Source organism: Eptesicus fuscus, chromosome 7 (genome assembly GCF_027574615.1).
Source record: "Eptesicus fuscus isolate TK198812 chromosome 7, DD_ASM_mEF_20220401, whole genome shotgun sequence".
Taxonomy (NCBI): Eukaryota; Metazoa; Chordata; class Mammalia; order Chiroptera; family Vespertilionidae; genus Eptesicus; species Eptesicus fuscus.
Genome location: NC_072479.1, coordinates 75,534,649 through 75,552,375, shown reverse-complemented (window position 1 = coordinate 75,552,375; position 17,727 = coordinate 75,534,649). Strand labels below are relative to the sequence as shown.

Below are 17,727 nucleotides of genomic sequence, written 5' to 3'. Positions count from 1 at the left end.
TAAAGTATTCTCTTGCTCTGTGGAAAATGGTTTCAAATAATTGTTGTGTTCGAACGGGAGTTTTGTTCTTTTTTTAAATAGCAATTTGAGAGAGAGAGAAAAAAAATAGAAAAGAAGATATATTCAAGAAACAAACAAATATTGAAATAGTTGAATCAACTAATTGTCATCAGTGGCATCATCATCTATAGTAATAAAAGCATAATATGCTAATTAGACCAGACAGCTGAATGACTTTCCAGACGTCCTTCCAGATGTCCTTCCTGATGACCTTCCAGACTAAGCTGGGGCTGCAAGGGCAGAGGCAAGCCACCATAGCTGTGAGGGCCGAGCCCCTTGCACGAATTTTGTGCATTGGGCCTCTAGTATTTGTATAGAAGTCACACATGGTATGTTCCTAGACCTAAGAGGCAGGCTCACCACCTGACAGTATAGTTGGAAAACTGAGGTACAACAGCAGCAAGAAAGGGACAAGAATCTGCCCCAACCAAAGCATGCAAATAAAATTCTCTGCTGGCTTTAAAAACACGATTATTTCTTCCAGGTCTCTCCACTGAACAGCTAAACATTGAGTAGAATCAAGTCTGCAAAAATTTTCACTTTTAGTTCTGGTTTCTCTCTCTAGATTCAGCAACGTTGGTTTTTAACATTATTTGTGTGTGTGTGTGTGTTAGAGAATATGTGATATAAGATTAATGCACATATTTGCCAGAAAAGAAACCAGTTGGGCTACAGGTCAAACCTCAGGAACTCTCGATGTTCCTCTGTGACAGACGCTGATGATGGAATATATGACAGGGCCTTAAATTCAAGCCAACAAAGACTCAGACCATTATTATAGACCAGAGCGCTTCAACTATGGTTTCTCTGTTGGAAAAAGTAGTAGGCAGTAGAAGGGTGGGGCCTTCTGACAGCTTTTGAAAAACACGGCCCTAAAGAGGACGAGCTTGCCAGTGGGCCACCCACGGAAAATTCTACTGCTTATACGAAGCATCACACTGAGTTATAAGAAAATCAATGAACAAAATATCCAGTCTAGCAATTCTTTCACACAAGTCTGGAGCCTTAGAAACTAAACAGAGAATGATGAGATAAGATGAGATGATGCCAATCTTTTGTGGAGTGGCCCTAGGCAAGTGATTGCTGTCTCACTTCCTTCAAGTATAGACTGCTGTTACCACTCTATTACTGATAATACAAAAAACAGCCTAACAACAACTCCTAGGAACAATACTGTGAGAATGAATGAATGTGTGGCCAGTGATTTAAGAACGAGGGAAGAAAGGTACAATGATTTACTATTACAAAGTGCTTTATCAACCAGCATATTACATAATGTGTTATAATGTACCATGTGCCCACGGAAACATGAAATCATTCATAGTTCTTAAGTACTGCCAGATGCGTAGCTATAACAAATTTCAACCCTTTCTGCGAATTCACCCACACACTCACTTCTCCAACCAATATTTCCACTGGTAACTGTCAGAGTTGAGAAATCATAGAACAGACCCTTATTCACATCTCTGTGGTAATTACATATCATTTGCTTCATATTTGGGTAGGGAACATGTCTTATTCATAATTTTATAACTAGGGGACTTGCCCTGTTCTAGTATGTAATTGGTGCTCAGTAAATGTTTATTGAGTGAATGAGTGAATGAATGAGCGAATGAACACACAGATTACAGTTAGACATAGCAAATCAAAGAGTGAACCTTAGTGATGGCACTACCTAGCCCAAGAAGAGTCTTTAGTGATAGAAACATGTAGAATGGAGGTGGTCAAAGACTGGCTCCTTCCCAGCAAGTCTATACGTTATTTCTGAGGATTAGCTCATTTGTCACTTGTCATAACTTTCTGGAATGTACAAGTAATCCTATTACAAAAGATCTTTGCCATTCTCAATGGAGGCATCTGGCTTTACTTAAGAATGCTGAATGATTTCACTTTCTAATGGCTGGGAACACAGTACATTACAACCTTTATAAAGATTGAGGAATCTCTGAATATTATAATATACCTGCGGTAGGTGAAGAAATACTTTAAAATTTGAACTAGTATTCCCTAAGGCACACAAATGCAATAAAATGGGGAAAAATTCTGAACTTGGAATCAGAGAATCTAGCTCTGCTACATACTTGCTCTATGATTTTGACCTACTTAACCAATTTTCTCTGAGCCTGTTTTAATCTGTAGTGACAACTTTCTGTAATAAAAACATTCATACATCCAGGGTCAATGAGGTAATTTAATAAGACTTGTATGCAAAAGTAGCATATAAGTGGAAAATGCCACATTATAGTGTGACAACTAGTTATACAATGGCAGAGAAGTCTGTGGTGTACATAAACTGGGAGATCCTTCAGCTCAGAGTTCATGAATTATTTAACTTAGTAGTTCATGTCACTAGTACATGGCCTTAGAAACAATCAAATGAACCACCAATGGCAGTGGTGGAATTGGACGCACCAACCAGGTATCAGCATTCAATTTTCAGAGTGGCCATTCCAAGGTCCCTTCTGATAAACTGTCTAATATGATGTTCTTCAAGATGTGGTCCTCTGGCAACCAGCATGAGATTTGGCTTGTTTGCTTTTAAAAATGCAGGCTCCCAAAACTCATCCAAGGAGACCGTAATGCATTATATCAAGCACCAAAGATAACTATTGTGCACACTAGTATAGTAAGTTTTAAATTTACTTTTGAACATCCAGTAGCTAAGGAACAAGATCAATTCCATCAGAGAGGGTATGTGCTCTTAATTTACATATTTTATATATTCATCTATTTATATTTATCCAAACTGCTTTCAAATACATCCAATAGAACATTAAAAAACAATGACAAATGGTTTAAAAACTTTATCGTAATCCAGAAATGTAAGATAATACAAATTTAAAATAAAGTTGCATCCATGATAAATTTAAATATGTTTGGTTTTTCTTAAAATAATTATGTGGTTATTATCTGCATCTCCACATGAGACTGTGCTAACCTAATCTTGATTAGCTGCTGTCTCCTGGACTCCAGGTCTGGCTGATCACTCTGTGCCCTCCAACCCCTCAAAGTTGAGGAGAGGGTACAGGTTGCAGACATCAGGAACAGAAATAAGAGGAAGGCAAGACAACCACATACAAGTCACTTAGCAGTGATGTTCTTGCTAATCAAAGAGCATAAGTCCAGTTTCCACAGGGATGACACTTGGTTCTAGTCACACCTAGGAATCCATGGAGATGGGTTTGAGCATATCCTATCTAATAAAATAGTAATATGCAAATTGACCGTACCTCTGCTACACCCACAAGCCACGCCCACCAGCCAATCAGGAGCAAGTATGCAAATTAGCCCAACCAAGTTGGCTGCGGCCACAGAGAGAGCAGGAGGCTTGGGTTTCCCCAGCAATGGAGGAAGCCAAGCTTTCCGCACACCCTGGCTGGCCCTGGACTCCACTCAAGGCTACAAAGTTTCAATTATAGAAGATAAATAAATCTCAGATAATAGGGCCTCCACTTGGGTTGCTGGGGGGCATGGCTGGCCTGCAAACCACCACAGGCCCCTTACCCAGGCTGCCCCACGCCCCAAGGGAACCCCCACCCTGATCCAGGACACCCTTCAGGACAAACCAGCTGCCCCCCACCCGTGCACCAGGCCTCTATCCTATCTAATAAAAGAGTAATATGCAAATAGACCATTACTCCATCACACAAGATGGCTGCCCTCCTGTGGACACAAGATGGCCACCACAAGATGACCAGCAGAGGAGGGCAGTTAGGGGTGATCAGGCCAGCAGAGGAGGGAAGTTGGGGGTGACCGGGCCTCCAGGGAAGGGCAGTTGCGGGAGACCCAGCCCTGCAGGGGAGAGCAGTTGGGGGGAACCAGGCCTGCAGGGTAGGGCAGTTAGGGGTGACCAGGCCTGCAGGGGAGGGCAGATAGGGGTGACTAGGCCTGCAGGGGAGGGCAGTTAGAGGCAAACAGGCTGGCAGGGGAGCAGTTAGGCATCAATCAGGCTGGCAGGGGAGTGGTTAGGGGTGATCAGGCTGGCAGGCAGAATCGGTTAGGGGCAATCAGGAAGGCAGGCAGGGGAGCAGTTGGGAGCCAGCAGTCCTGGATTGTGAGAGGCATGTCCGTGAATCGGGCCTAAAGGGGCAGTCGGACATCCCTTGAGGGGTCCCTTATTGGAGAGGGTACAGGCTGGGCTGAGGGACACACACCCCCTGTGCATGAATTTTGTGCACCGGGCCTCTAGTATAAGCTATTAAGGTAAAGGTGAGGTCATAGTCATAAATGGGTTCAATGTGCCCTAACTGGTTTGGCTCAGTGGATAGAGCATCGGCCTGCAGATTCAAGGGTCCCAGGTTCAATTCTGATCAAGGGCATGTACCTTGGTCGCAGGCACATACCCAGTAGGGAGTGTGCATGAGGCAGCTGATCGATGTTTCTCTCTCATCTATGTTTCTAACTGTCTATCCCTCTCCCTTTCTCTCTGTAAAAAAATAATAAAATATATATATTTTTTAAATGGGTTCAATGCTAAAGTCCATGATTTTTCATTGCCAAGTTCCCACAATGACCACTGTCAACCTTCCCATCTCTTCACTTCATGGTCTCCATGAAACATCAGTCCTTACTTTATCTGGCTCTGCTTTGCAAATAATACAAAGGCTCAGCACCCATAATTAGAAAACCACATGAATACTGAATTAATTCAGAGTAGGTGAGGGCAGAGTCAACTTTCCTATAAAGGAGTTTTGTTCTTGAGAAGAGTCCAGGCTTATTGATCCATGTATTCCTTTCTTCTTTAATTCAAAAAATATTATAATGCCTCTAGACACTTACAATCTAATGATAGTGTGATATGAATAATTGGTCATTAAATACATAAATACAGAATGAATAAATGTACTGGGATTAAAATAGTTACAATTCTGCAATCACATCAATTTGCCAAAAAGATATAAACCTTTGTCCTGATTATCAATTGACATGAAGGGCTGATAATGCACAAAGGTCTTAAAATTTGCTGTTACTGTTAAAAGAACAAGTGTCAAAAAACAAAAAGCACAATCTGACGCATGTAGTTATTTGCAAGATTTAATAAAATCCTGAAGTATAAATGAATCCATTATAGAAAAGAAAATATTCTAAAATAGCTTCTGATTAAGACACAGTGAAAACGATGAACTAGCTTTACATAATGGGTGCGCAACAAGTGTTTGTTGAATGAATCCTTGGAAAACCCTTTGTAGAAGTATATAGATAGAAATACAAGAGAGAGAGAGAGAGAGAGAGAGAGAGAGAGAGAGAGAGAGAGAGAGAGAGAGAGAGAGAATGAACACAAAGTGTGCAAACTAGAATTGATGTTGTTTGTATGTAAACAAAATAAGCAGCAAATTCCAGAGTGTAACTATCTAGAGAGATATTTTCCAGTGTTTATAAAAAGAGCAGAGTAGAAAAATAAAGTGTGTTACATTTCTGCAGAAATTAGTTAATACATTACTGAAATAAAGTCACCTCTGGTAGAAAAGGCACCAGTGGTTAAAAGTTCACAGTCACCCTTAAAAAATGTTTTAAGAGAACAACAAGGAAAACATTACGCTTATTTGTAACTAAGCAATGGGGGAAAAGGTGAAGAGTAAGTAGTTACCCAAAATGGCACAGAGTTGAACCACAACACGATGAACACAGGTGGTCAGATATTCCATTTAACCTTTCACCTAAAAGTTGCCATCTTCCTGAAAGAACTAATTCTCCCAGTGGCTTCATTCTGCTTCCTAAGGAAAAGAGTCACTTTCTGAGTCATAACATCACCCTGGTTTTCCTTTTGGGCTTTCGTTCCAAGCCTACCAAAACCCAACCCATTTTAATTTGTCTAAAGGTGGCCTGGCCAGCACCAGAATTTAATGCTTCCATAAATGAACTTTGATTGACATGAGAGATGACTCACACACACACACACACACACACACACACACAAACTTGTATTGCTGCCATTTGGTCAGTTTGGGGTTTGTTTTTAAAATGAATGCCAGTTGAGTCTGAGCAGAAGCCAGGGTGTGTTTTTATTTTATGTCTGAAATAAAAATAAAGAGCTGGGTATGAATAATCAAAGTGGCAGGCGCCTCCCTGGATACTTCTAAACCTTCCAAAAGCAGTCCTGAGGCTCAGCAAAATGTAATATAGTCAAAACAACCACAAGCAGCATTAATACCAAGGGGTTTGTCCCAGAAAAATAAAATAATTGCAATACAGGTTTCTTTGCAGTCCCAAATTCTAGTGCCTTTCAACATTATATTAAGTTAAAATATCCTTTTTTTGGAGGGTGGCAGTCCTAGAAAGAGTATTTCTAGAAGGTAGAAGGATATTAAGTAAAAGGTAGGTATTATTTAGTATAACTCTTAAAACAAGCAGAGATTCTTCCAATTAACTCTATATACTTTATCCTCCCTATTAAACATAGGAGGCATACGGTGAACTCCTTGTTATTCTGAGAACAATCATCAGTTTTATAGATTATACATATTTTTCACTTCCTTCTCTACAGTTTGCATTTTCTTTGGATAATGCACAATGCTTACACAATCAGGAAAGAGAAAAGACAAGGGAGGGGAAGGGGGAGGGGGAGAAAAGGGGAGGGAAGAAGGGGATGGGACGAGAGAGGAGGGGAGGGGAGAGGAAGAGGCATTTAAAAAGCAATATGAAACTAAAAGAGAAACTAATCAGAAATGGATCAATTCTTAAAGAAATATACATGTAATGTTAATAAGAAAAGGGAAATTGGCAGATTAAATGGGTCTTCTATAAAAATGTATGGATTTTAGTCAATATTCCATCCCAGGAAAAGAATTATACATGAGAGGCAAGTATGCAACAGGATAATGGGAAATTTTGATGATATTGTTCCAAGAATATGGAACATAAAGTCAAAAGAAATCTGAAATCTTTCCTTCTATTATGGAATAAAGAGAAATGTAAAGTTTGGGGCGGGGGGGGGGGGAACCTACTCCTAGATCCTGATGTCTTCGGAAGTAATTAGCCCTAGTATACGTCACGATGATAAATAAAATGACATTTCAGGAAACTTGTGATGGAGAAGAACCTCCCCCAGCACGCGACCTCAGTCAAATCAAATGGCACTGCCCAGTGGCAGAATGGAGCTTATTTCTCTTCAAGGTCTGCTACTGCTGATTTTCTCATGCCCTTAGCCAAACAACTCTTACAGTATCTTTATTTCAAGAAAGGCCAAAGCCTCTTATACACATCAGCACATTACCTCCCAGTCTGTTTCTGAGATAGATAGGTATTGTGATCACCAGCATAAACACTGGGCTAAAGATACAGAAGGGCTGGCTCCGTGGGCCCTGGGAGTGCCCTGAACTCCTCTAATGAGGTGCACCCCCCTCCTCCTCTCATCCAGCCCTGAAGCCTCAAAAACAGGAACTGATTTTCATAATGCCCCCCAAGCAGTTAGCACAGTCCTAGAAACTTAGCAGGAATTTAAATTAATAAATAAATGAAAGTGGAGAATTGAGCTCAGCCATTCAGAAAGATCTCTGGAAGCTGGCTGCTTCTGACATCAGAAAATCATGCTTAGTGTTGTCAAATGGTACTCCAGACCTAGGAACTTCAAAAAAAAAAAAAAAAGGGGGGGCGGGGAGGGCGAGTCTTAATCCTGGGGAAGGAATCAATTGTAGAGATTTCTGTTAGCACTCTAAGTGACCATGATTTGTAAAGTGTTTTCAATTTTATTGTTGTTTTTTTTTTTTAATATATTTTATTGATTTTTCACAGAGAGAAAGGGAGAGGGATAGAAAGCTAGAAACATCGATGAGAGAGAGACATCGACCAGCTGCCTCCTGCACACCTCCCACCTGGGGATGTGCCCACAACCAATGTGCATGCCCTTGACCGGGATCGAACCTGGGACCTTCCAGTCCGCAGACCGACGCTCTATCCACGGAGCCAAACCGGTTTCGGCTGTTGTTGTTTTTTAAACTTCACCCGAGGATATTTCTTCCATTGATTTTATTTAGAGAAAGTGGAAGGGAGGGGGTAGAGAGAGAGAGAGAGAGAGAGAGAGAGAGAGATTTCTTGCTTCCCACTCATGCCCAACCGGGGCCTGGGATCAAACCTACAACCCAGGTACATGCCCTTGACCAGGAATCGAACCCATGACCCTTCGGTCCTCGGGCCAACACTCTAACCACTGAGCAACCACCCAGGGCCAATTTTATTGTTTTAAATCAGCGTATGGAAACTAAAGTCCTGCTTTGCACTCAGAGTCCTGCCTTAGAAATAGGTGTACTATTTCCTCCATGCCTCAAGTTCATGTCCTCGCACACCCAACTGAAGCTTCAGCACCACCCTGGCTCTGCCAGTGGAGTAAAACAACTAGCTTTTCTGCATGTGAAGTTCAAGTTTAATCATTTCATAGCAGTCATGTGATTACAACAGAGTTGTATGTTATTTTAGAGCTTCAGGGTCATTACTGTGAGCGGAGCAGACTTGAGCATCACCAGTGGAGACCCACTACCAGGAAGACTGTCCTGGGCGGAGAGAGCAGTGATTACACTGTGACAGATTAGGGTATCTGCTCAAGGAAAATCCCCAGTTAGGGACCACAGCAGGATCCCATCCATCACAGTACACATCAGTTCATAGAACTAAAACTCTTGAAGCATTTTTGGCAGCAGGGAGAACTTATAGCATCCTAATGCTTTTACAAGGCTGGGTTTTTCTTTTCTCCCCAATGAGCTTCAAGATTTCATAACATGAGAAATATAGGAGCAAAAGTTAAAATGTTTTAATGGTCCCCATAGACTATTTAAATAAACACTGTGATTGCAATTTAGGCAATCTGGAGTCCATTCGATATTAAATCCCTACCCTCAGCTACAGCTACTACACAAATAGGGAATTCATGGTATACTCCACATGGCCATTCCCTCTGCCACGATTGCCTTTTGACAATCTCGGGGAGGAGCGAGGCAGGCCTAACCTTACACCAGCTAAATCTGTCAACAACTGGAGGAAAACCTCTGCTGAGCAAACACACCGATCCCTCTCACACAGCCTGTCTTTGTCCTGACTTTGCGACGCCACTAATCTCAGACTATCTTCAGCAGTGCAAGCAGAAACTTCTGCAACCGGCTGCAACAAAAAATGCCTTTCTTTATTTCCACACCCCGTATGTATATATTTATGCTGTCCCTTCCACTCCCCCCGCCCCCCATATCCACCCCTTCCTACGGACCCAATCCTCTATAAAGCTTGACTGGAGTAAATCACAAGTTATTCCTCATCTTAGAGAAATACATGAAGAAAGAGGCAATAGGACTAATCATGTCCTTTGACCAGGTCCTTGTAAGAATAATACTCAGTAATGTACAGTTGTGTCTCTGCCAGGGGAAAGAGAAGGTCCAAGAACGAGGCAATAAATATCCTAAAATATGGTGTGCCAAATTGAAACAATTGGGTGGTGAAATACATAGAACCACAGAGTGTTCCTCCAACTGCTTTCAGACATCAGGGAATTCATGGGACCATAGGGCTCTTTTCATTTTTATGTTCTGTTGAAAAAAATATTGTATGGGAATAATATTTTGGTTATAGCATTCGAAAATATTATGACTTACTGAGATTTATTTTTCCTGGTTATAAAGTGCAACACAGTCTTTATATTTAGGGAAGAAACCAAACATTTTTTAGGTAACATTTACCAATAAAATGAAAAAGCTACTTTTCCCTATGGAATCACCTATGCAATAGCTCTTAGATTAAGATATAGCATATTTCTGTCACCCCTGATGCCTTATTTATGGCCTTTCCCAGCAATTCTCTACCAGATACAACCTCCACAGATTAGTTTTTTTTCTAGAACAAAACTAGGCTAGTTTTGCCTAATCACCATAGATTGGTTGAAACAAACATTTTTAAAGCTTATATGACACACATTATCCTGCAAATTTTCCATTATTATCTCATTTTAAACTCATTTAATTCTAGGTATGAGGGGAGACTAGTATTTCTGCCCCAAGTTTCCAAGAAAGAGGATAACTAACTTGCTCAACATAAATCTGTATTTGTCATTCTTTAGCTATTTTAATCAGTTATGCCATACTTATACTGTATAAACCATTAAATATGCCCCAATTAATAATCTAAAAATTAAATGAATGGTATAATAACAGTGCTAATAACAATTTTAATCGCATTCTATCCAGCTAAATGCTTGACTGCATTTCCTCACTTAATCCCCACACCAAACCCCATAAGGCAGCTATTGCTATCTCCATTTTACAGTTGATTCAAGAAGGTGAAAGTATTTGCCCACATTTAAATAATAAGTGGATTCAGATCTTGTACTTTTTGATTCATCATGCTTGGTTCATAGTAAGTGCTTAAAAAAAGATGCGTTGAATCACTCCATTAAAAGATGAATAAAGAGCTTGAGGAAGAGTGGAGTATGTTGTGAAAATGCTAAGCAAAGTTGTTCATCACTTCCATGATAGAATTTACAGGGAGAAAAACTATAGAAATTAAAAGTTAGATGGACTCTTAGATATCTCTTGGTCCCTTCCCCTCATTTTACAGATGAATAAACTGAAACACAGACTGACCTGCTTAAGGGCACACAGTCAGGTAACATTGAAACATGGGCTGGCATTCAGGTTTCCTGATCCCCACCATAACTAGGTTCTCTTTCTATGGTTCTGAATTAAGCATACTGCATGGGTTCTAAATCAGTTTGCAGTTGCATTTGATAAGTTTATCAACACTGCAAAGATCCATGACAATTTTATAAGACATTGAGAGGAGAAAGGAGGGATCAACGAAATATAGTGCAAGGTTCCTTTCCTCAAGATGCTTAGATATTTCATTGTCAAGATAAGAATGAACCTTTTGAGACAGTCAATATGATTAGAATGTGTGCTCCTGAAAGAAGAAAACAGATTGCCATGTAAAGGATTGTATGATAAAGTATATCATTAAATATAATCAACCGCCACATTTTATGGAACAGATAAGCACAATGAAAGTAAGAAGGAATGAGATCAGAGTTGGCAGCAAATAAGAAACTTGAGGTCTGTTTAGAAGTAATCATAGGTCTACAGATTTTAGGAAAGAAATCATCAGCCTGGTAGTGTTGCTCTGTGGTTGAGCATTGACCCTTGCACCAGGAGGTCATAGGTCAATTCTGATCATGGTACATGTGTAGGTTGCCGGCTCAATACCCTGGGGGTGGGTGCAGGGGGCAGCAATTAATGTTTCTCTCTCATCGATATTTCTATCTCTCTCTCCTTCTCCCTTTCTTTCTCTCTAAAATCAATCAAAACATATCTTTTTTTAAAAAGAAAAGAAATCATCAATGCTAACCCTCATGTCATACAGGAGGAAGTGTGCACCGAGAGATGCCAGTTTTGCCCACAGACATGAACTCCATGGTATCAGCAGTGTGGTCATGGCCACTTACTTCCAGTTCAGGGCTCTGTTCATCACACCATTTCACCAACTTCTCCATGGGACATTGACAGAGAAAACCTACTCTTCACCTCACACAGTAAATAAATGAAAACATTAATAAAGTGGTCCACATGCCTTAAACAAGACCCATGCATGTTACTTAGTAGTATAATGATCGAATTGCTCTTATTTTGACAGCATTGCCAGACTGGACTTTGGCACTCACTGCACATTAATTTCTTAAAGATTATTTTAAAATCAAACATAGATAAGTCATAGAGAATGTTTGGATACAACATAATCCTCTAAGTCATTTGCTATACTAAAATGTATGGCTCGAAGGAGAGTAAACATGGGAAATACATTTTTTTAAAATAATTTTTTGCTGACATCTTGTGACGGAATATACTTTTCTTCTCCATTTACAATTGTCAGTGGTGCACAAGTGATTTCATTCTGTGAACCCTTGAGAAATGCAACCACATGCAAGCCCTCCAGCTGTTGTTCATCAAGAATTGTAATATTTATTCTGGAAGAAGCAAACAACAGCTGCATTAGGAGAGTATGAGTTCACCTGGTACCTATAGCATATGAGTTCAAATCCAATTTGCTAGCCAGTAAACATCTTGTAAAGGAACAACAACAACCAAGCCATCCACCCCAAAAATAAACCCAGCAGGTGCTGCAAATTTAAAATGTAGGCTCCATGGACAAGCTTGACTTTAATCTTTATCTTACATACTCCTCCCACATGAGCTGTAATTAATGAGTAACTGTTGGGGATAATTATCTGGGAACATGTTTATTCTATCTGTGTCAATACCTCGTCGTGATGCCTTCTGTAAAAATGGCCTCTTCATTTTTTGAAATGATAACTTACAGTTGCTTTAAAGATGACATAGAATGTATTTTCAGCTCTCTTTCCTGATTTACAGCCATTTTCAATAAAACTGCCAACCAGGCATGAGAATCCATGAAAACACTTCAGGGTCCCTGAAGGACCATCTATCATTTTCAAATGAACATCTGTATTAGAAACCAGAATGTTTCAATAGTGATTCAAATTAGACCTTTTACCTAGCAAGTGCTCCAATTACACACTTCTGATATCTTGTAAAAGAAATTACAATGAATTTAAGCAATTCTCCAAAATCATGTAGAAAGACTAGACAATTTTTATTTATTTATTGCTTCTCTACTCTTGCTCACAGCTTTCGGTTAGTTGATAGAATAAACTTGAGCTTAAAAAGTGAAACACATCACATGACTTTTTAAGAAATCTCTACTACAATTTTAGTGGTTTAAGAAGTTATCTATTTCAGATAATCTATAAATTTTGTTGCTTTTACTAATTGGTCCCTTTTAGCATGACTTTTAAAGCGTGGATCAATTAAAATGTTAGCATGAAAAATTAAGAGATATCTTCTCTCTAAAAGCTATATTAAATCTTAAATCTGTGAACTTTAATCATTTTTTAAAAAATATATGTTTTTTAATTGATTTTTAGAAAGAGAGGAAGAGAGTAGAAGAGATATAAACATCAATGAGAGAGAAACATGGACTGGCTGCCTCCAGCACACCCCCTACTGGGGATCGAGCCTGCAACCTGGACATATGCCCTGATCAGAAATTGAACCGTGACCTCCTGGTTTATAGATCGAAGCTCAACCAATGAGCCACACTCGCCGGATGATCTGTAAAATTTAAAGTAAAATTGTGCCACTGGAAATTAAACACTACTATTTACTATAAAGATACTGAATATATGTTAATTCACACTCAAAATATGTTTATCTTTATTTCTATAAAAGTGCAATGTAGACAAAGTATAGAATAAGTTCAATGGAACCACACTGCTTCCATTTTTTTTTTCAAATTCACTTTTTACCATGAAATTCATAGATATTTCCAAATAGGAATATATGCCCTAGCTGGTTTGGCTCAGTGGATAGAGTATGGGCCTGCAGACTGAAGGGTCTGGGTTCAATTCTGGTCAATGACACATGCCTGGGTTGCAGGCTGTGTCCCCAGTGCGGGGCATGCAGGAGGCAGCAGATCAATGATTCTCTCTCATCATTGATGTTTCTATTTCTCTCTTCCTCTCCCTTCCTCTCTGAAATCAATAAAAATATATTATATAGATGCACTTGACCTCTAATGAGGCCACACATAAGAATCAAATGAATTGATTTCATCTCTCCCAACACTTTAGTGATGCCCATGATATATAAATTCTAAATTGTCACTAGACCACCAATGATACCAATTTCAACAGATCAAATCAAACCTGCACAGTCAGATTCTAATTCTATAGAAAGACAGCGAATGATCTCACAATCTTAAAGCAGGAAGAAACAAACAAGCGACCACCTGTACCTGGATAGCTACCAGCAGTGATTATAAACACTAATTACATTAAATACAGTTAAACACTGCTGTACACATTAGTATCTCTTTGATTAATGACAAGAGTAGTGGCAGACAGTAGCAATATGGAATCTAATGTTTATCCCCAAACAGAACATCAGTCATTTAGCCCAAATTTACCTTACTCCCACACAAACCTGGTGTCAGGCTCAATGTTTATTTCTGTGAATTACTACAAAAAACTCAATATTCTATTTAAGAAGTCTTACTTTTTTCACATGATCAAAACTTTTACATGAAAAAAAATTCCAAAGCCTTTCAAACCACAGTGTTGAATTTGCTTTCAGCGTTTACCTGAAGCATTTATCACACCTCTCTCAAAAGTTTGGTGCCCTACTCAGAAGTCTTAAACTATGACTATGCATGACCTGGAAAAATTGGTTTGCTATGCTTTTTTACCCTCCGAACATCAATTCGCTACCTTCCTGCTGATAGATCATGTACTTCATTAATTGTCACTAGCATTTAGAAACAAAGCCTGCAGGTTTTCCTAGTTTTATACCATGTGAGACTCTCTTTTAAGAGGCAAGAGTGTCAGTTAAAAGTCCTATTCGTCCACATCACAGCACCAGGATCTGAGTCAACTGTCCTGAAGAAGGAATGAAAAAGATATATTTAGTTTTAAAAGGGGTCACTGTAAAACTACAGACTGACCAATATATAGGGTCTAGAACCATAATCCAAAGCTGCCCGCATGAAGTTAAGAAACGTTTTATTGTTTTCATTAAGGAAATTATACTTTAAAAGACACAGCGGACCCCCAATTTAAAAAAAAAAGAACAAAACATGGTTTCAATAATCAAATTCTGAGTTTAAATGATCCTCAGCTGGAATCACACTGAAAGAAAAAAAAAAAAAAAACAGAATCTCGTAGCTTGAGTTTTGTTTGTTTATTTGACTTTTGCTAAACTGCTTGATTCATGAATATGTTTTAAAGGAACCAAGGAGTACAAAGTAAAATTATACTAATGTGTTATGCGATACAAAGGAAACACTCAGGGGGTGCAAATGTCTGCACACAAAGACATGAGGCTTCTTCCCTTGTTTAATCTCTGTATGCTAATGTGTGTGTGTGTGTGTGTGTGTGTGTGTGTATGTGTGTACACATAGTATGACATATATAGAATATATATTAGCAAATCAAAGAAATGAAGTTAGCCACTGGATATGAAGAAATGGACACTGCTGATTATTAGATATGGAGGGAAAGAGGATGGTAGGGTAGATGATTGCTACAGATGGAAAACAAAAATGATTGTAACTTTACCTCCATTGGTTTAATTTAAATCCAGCTTGCAGAATGAGAGAGTGCTTGGGTTTTGTTTTGGGTTTTGTTGTTTTTTTTTTATCAGAGCCCTTCTCCAACATGCCAACATGTGTGGCATCTAGCATCTGGGTTTGGATGGCTTATTATTATCTTTGTAAACATATAGTTTGATATTCCATTAATTAAAATGGTGACCATCACCCAAAACAACTTTTCTGCAGAGGGACCGTGTAAACCCACAAAACCCAGGCATGGGTTTGTTGAACCTGCAGGCAGTTTTGTTTAAGTGAGCATTAAAGGCTTGGCAAGCCCTCTGTGCTCTCATTTTCTTATTCTCTATTATCTATCCACTTAATAATTTCAGAAACCTTAATCAGACTCTGACCAAAAAAATCCACACACTGCTTGGGATAGAATGATAACGCCATCTGTTTTCATTCTTATGTGGGTTCCTTCCAGCCATACAGTCCAGCATTCTGGTCGCTGACTTTATAACGATCCTGACATTATAGGTGCTTGAAGGGAAACTCTCCTATGCCACTCGCCTCTTGCCAACAGGCAGGATCTTTTCCATTTGAAAAAGTCGGGAGTATTTTCATATTCATGTTGATTACATTGAATTCTATAGAGAAATACAGCCAATCCCAATATTTAAAAAGATCCAAACGATTTCCTTCGTTTTTGTTGTTGTTGTTGTAATGGTTGGTAAGGACAAAACCTCCTAAATTCTTAAAAGAATGTATTTGACATAAGAGTTCTAATTCTCTTCAAGTCTGGCTAATGATTTTAAAAATAAAATATCTTAACCATCTCTAAAAATAGAAACAATCGACTTACTCAGAACCTTTCCACAATGACTGTCCAAATGTGCAGCTATCCTTACGATACCCCTTAAGAATTAGATTACAATATCATTGTTCAAATATAATGGATAAAGAAATGGCGATAGAGTTTCCTTCTAGTCATGGCAACAACTAAGAATTCAGAGCAAAGGTCAAATGCTTTTAAACTCTTTGGCACCGAAAAAAATTAGCCAATGATATGGAAAAATACACTCCAAATAATGCAGTTTTGCAGATTTTAACAATCAATATGGAGCACCATATGATAGATATGGCTCCAGCAATCTGTATCAATCATGAAGATTGGCAGTGGCAAACGACACAGACCCATTTTTGTCAGGCTACCGCAGTCGATGTTACAGACTCTGTGTAACCAAGACTTACTCTGGTGCTTTCCCCGACACACACACAGCCCCTTCCAAGAGCTGCTTCCAGCACATTCAAGGGCTTTTCTGAACCAAACCTGACTGCAAACCTTTGGAGATGGGCGCAGGATTCTTATGATGCTCCATGTTTTCCTTCCAAAGGCTGCATCTTTAATACATTATATTGGGTTTTTCCCATCACACATTTAACGTGTGAAATTTCTAAACTCTTCCCCTTCACTTATCTAAATTGAACTTTGGCAGCCAACAGTTAACTGTTGGAGAGTTGCTGAAAAACGATTAAACCCTTTCTAGAACTGATTGCAAGAAGTATCAGTGCCAAGATAGAAATTTCAGTCTTCATCGTACACAAAATCAATATGTATGCCTCACTCTGGAAAGAAAGCCACCTTGAAAATAATTAATAAAACATCAAAGCTGCATGCAACTTCAAAAATCCACATGAGACTGAAACATTTGAAGCAATTAAAAGAAATTACTAATTTATATAAGGTGGTAATGCTCTTTGAAAGGTATTTGAAATCTCAGTACCTTAGAGTTTGGGCTTCAAAATGGCAATTTGATATCTTAACAACATACCCACAGCAATTATAAATGACACATGAAATACATAAACTTTTAAAAACCTTAAGAATAATTTGGAAATATTTAAATAACATCAAAAACGATAGAGAACTGCACCCTATATTTTCATTGAAACATGATGCATAAACAAAGTATTAGGATTTGGTAAAGTGAACTGACCTCATAAATCTCATCTATCAGTTGCATTGTGCTGTTCTGCAGAGTTAAGTTTTATTCATTCTTAAATATATATATGTTGTGCTTTGTGGTAAATATGTAAGAACTGGTTTAAAAAGAGGTCACTAAAAGGCACACCAGTTGAGAGAGAGAGACAGAGAGGGAGAGAGAGAGAAAAGGGAGGTGCCTGGGGATTTGAAGATGAGCAATAGTTTTGGAGGCTGTGAGTGCATATCTTGGACAAGGGTAAGCAACTGCAGAAGGAGGAGGCTGGAAACTGTGTTGGGGTAAGATAGATAAGGGCCTTATTTACCTGACTTAGGCACTTGGACTTTAGCTAGTAGGCAACTGGAAGTCATCAGAGCTTTTCCATCAGGAAGATGACATACCAGATTCGGATTTTGAAAAGATAACTGGCATCATCAATGAGATAAATGGACCTGTAATAAGAGACAGGAGTCCAGGAGTCTGCTCAGGAGGCTTTGTGATACACGGTGATGGATGGTGAGAACTCCAAGTGAGGTGGAGGCATGGTGCTTGACAGCAAGTTTCTGTGTGCAATCCATAAGGCCCTCAACCTATATGTCCAATTGATTTTAAG

At 39.1% G+C, this 17,727-nt stretch overlaps 1 protein-coding gene across 1 annotated transcript in view; it reads right to left on the bottom strand.

Moving 5' to 3' along the window:
• Positions 1 to 17,727, bottom strand: part of SOX5 (SRY-box transcription factor 5) — a 971,057-nt gene that overhangs the window by 492,925 nt on the left and 460,405 nt on the right. The gene's annotated exons all lie outside the window — the stretch shown is intronic.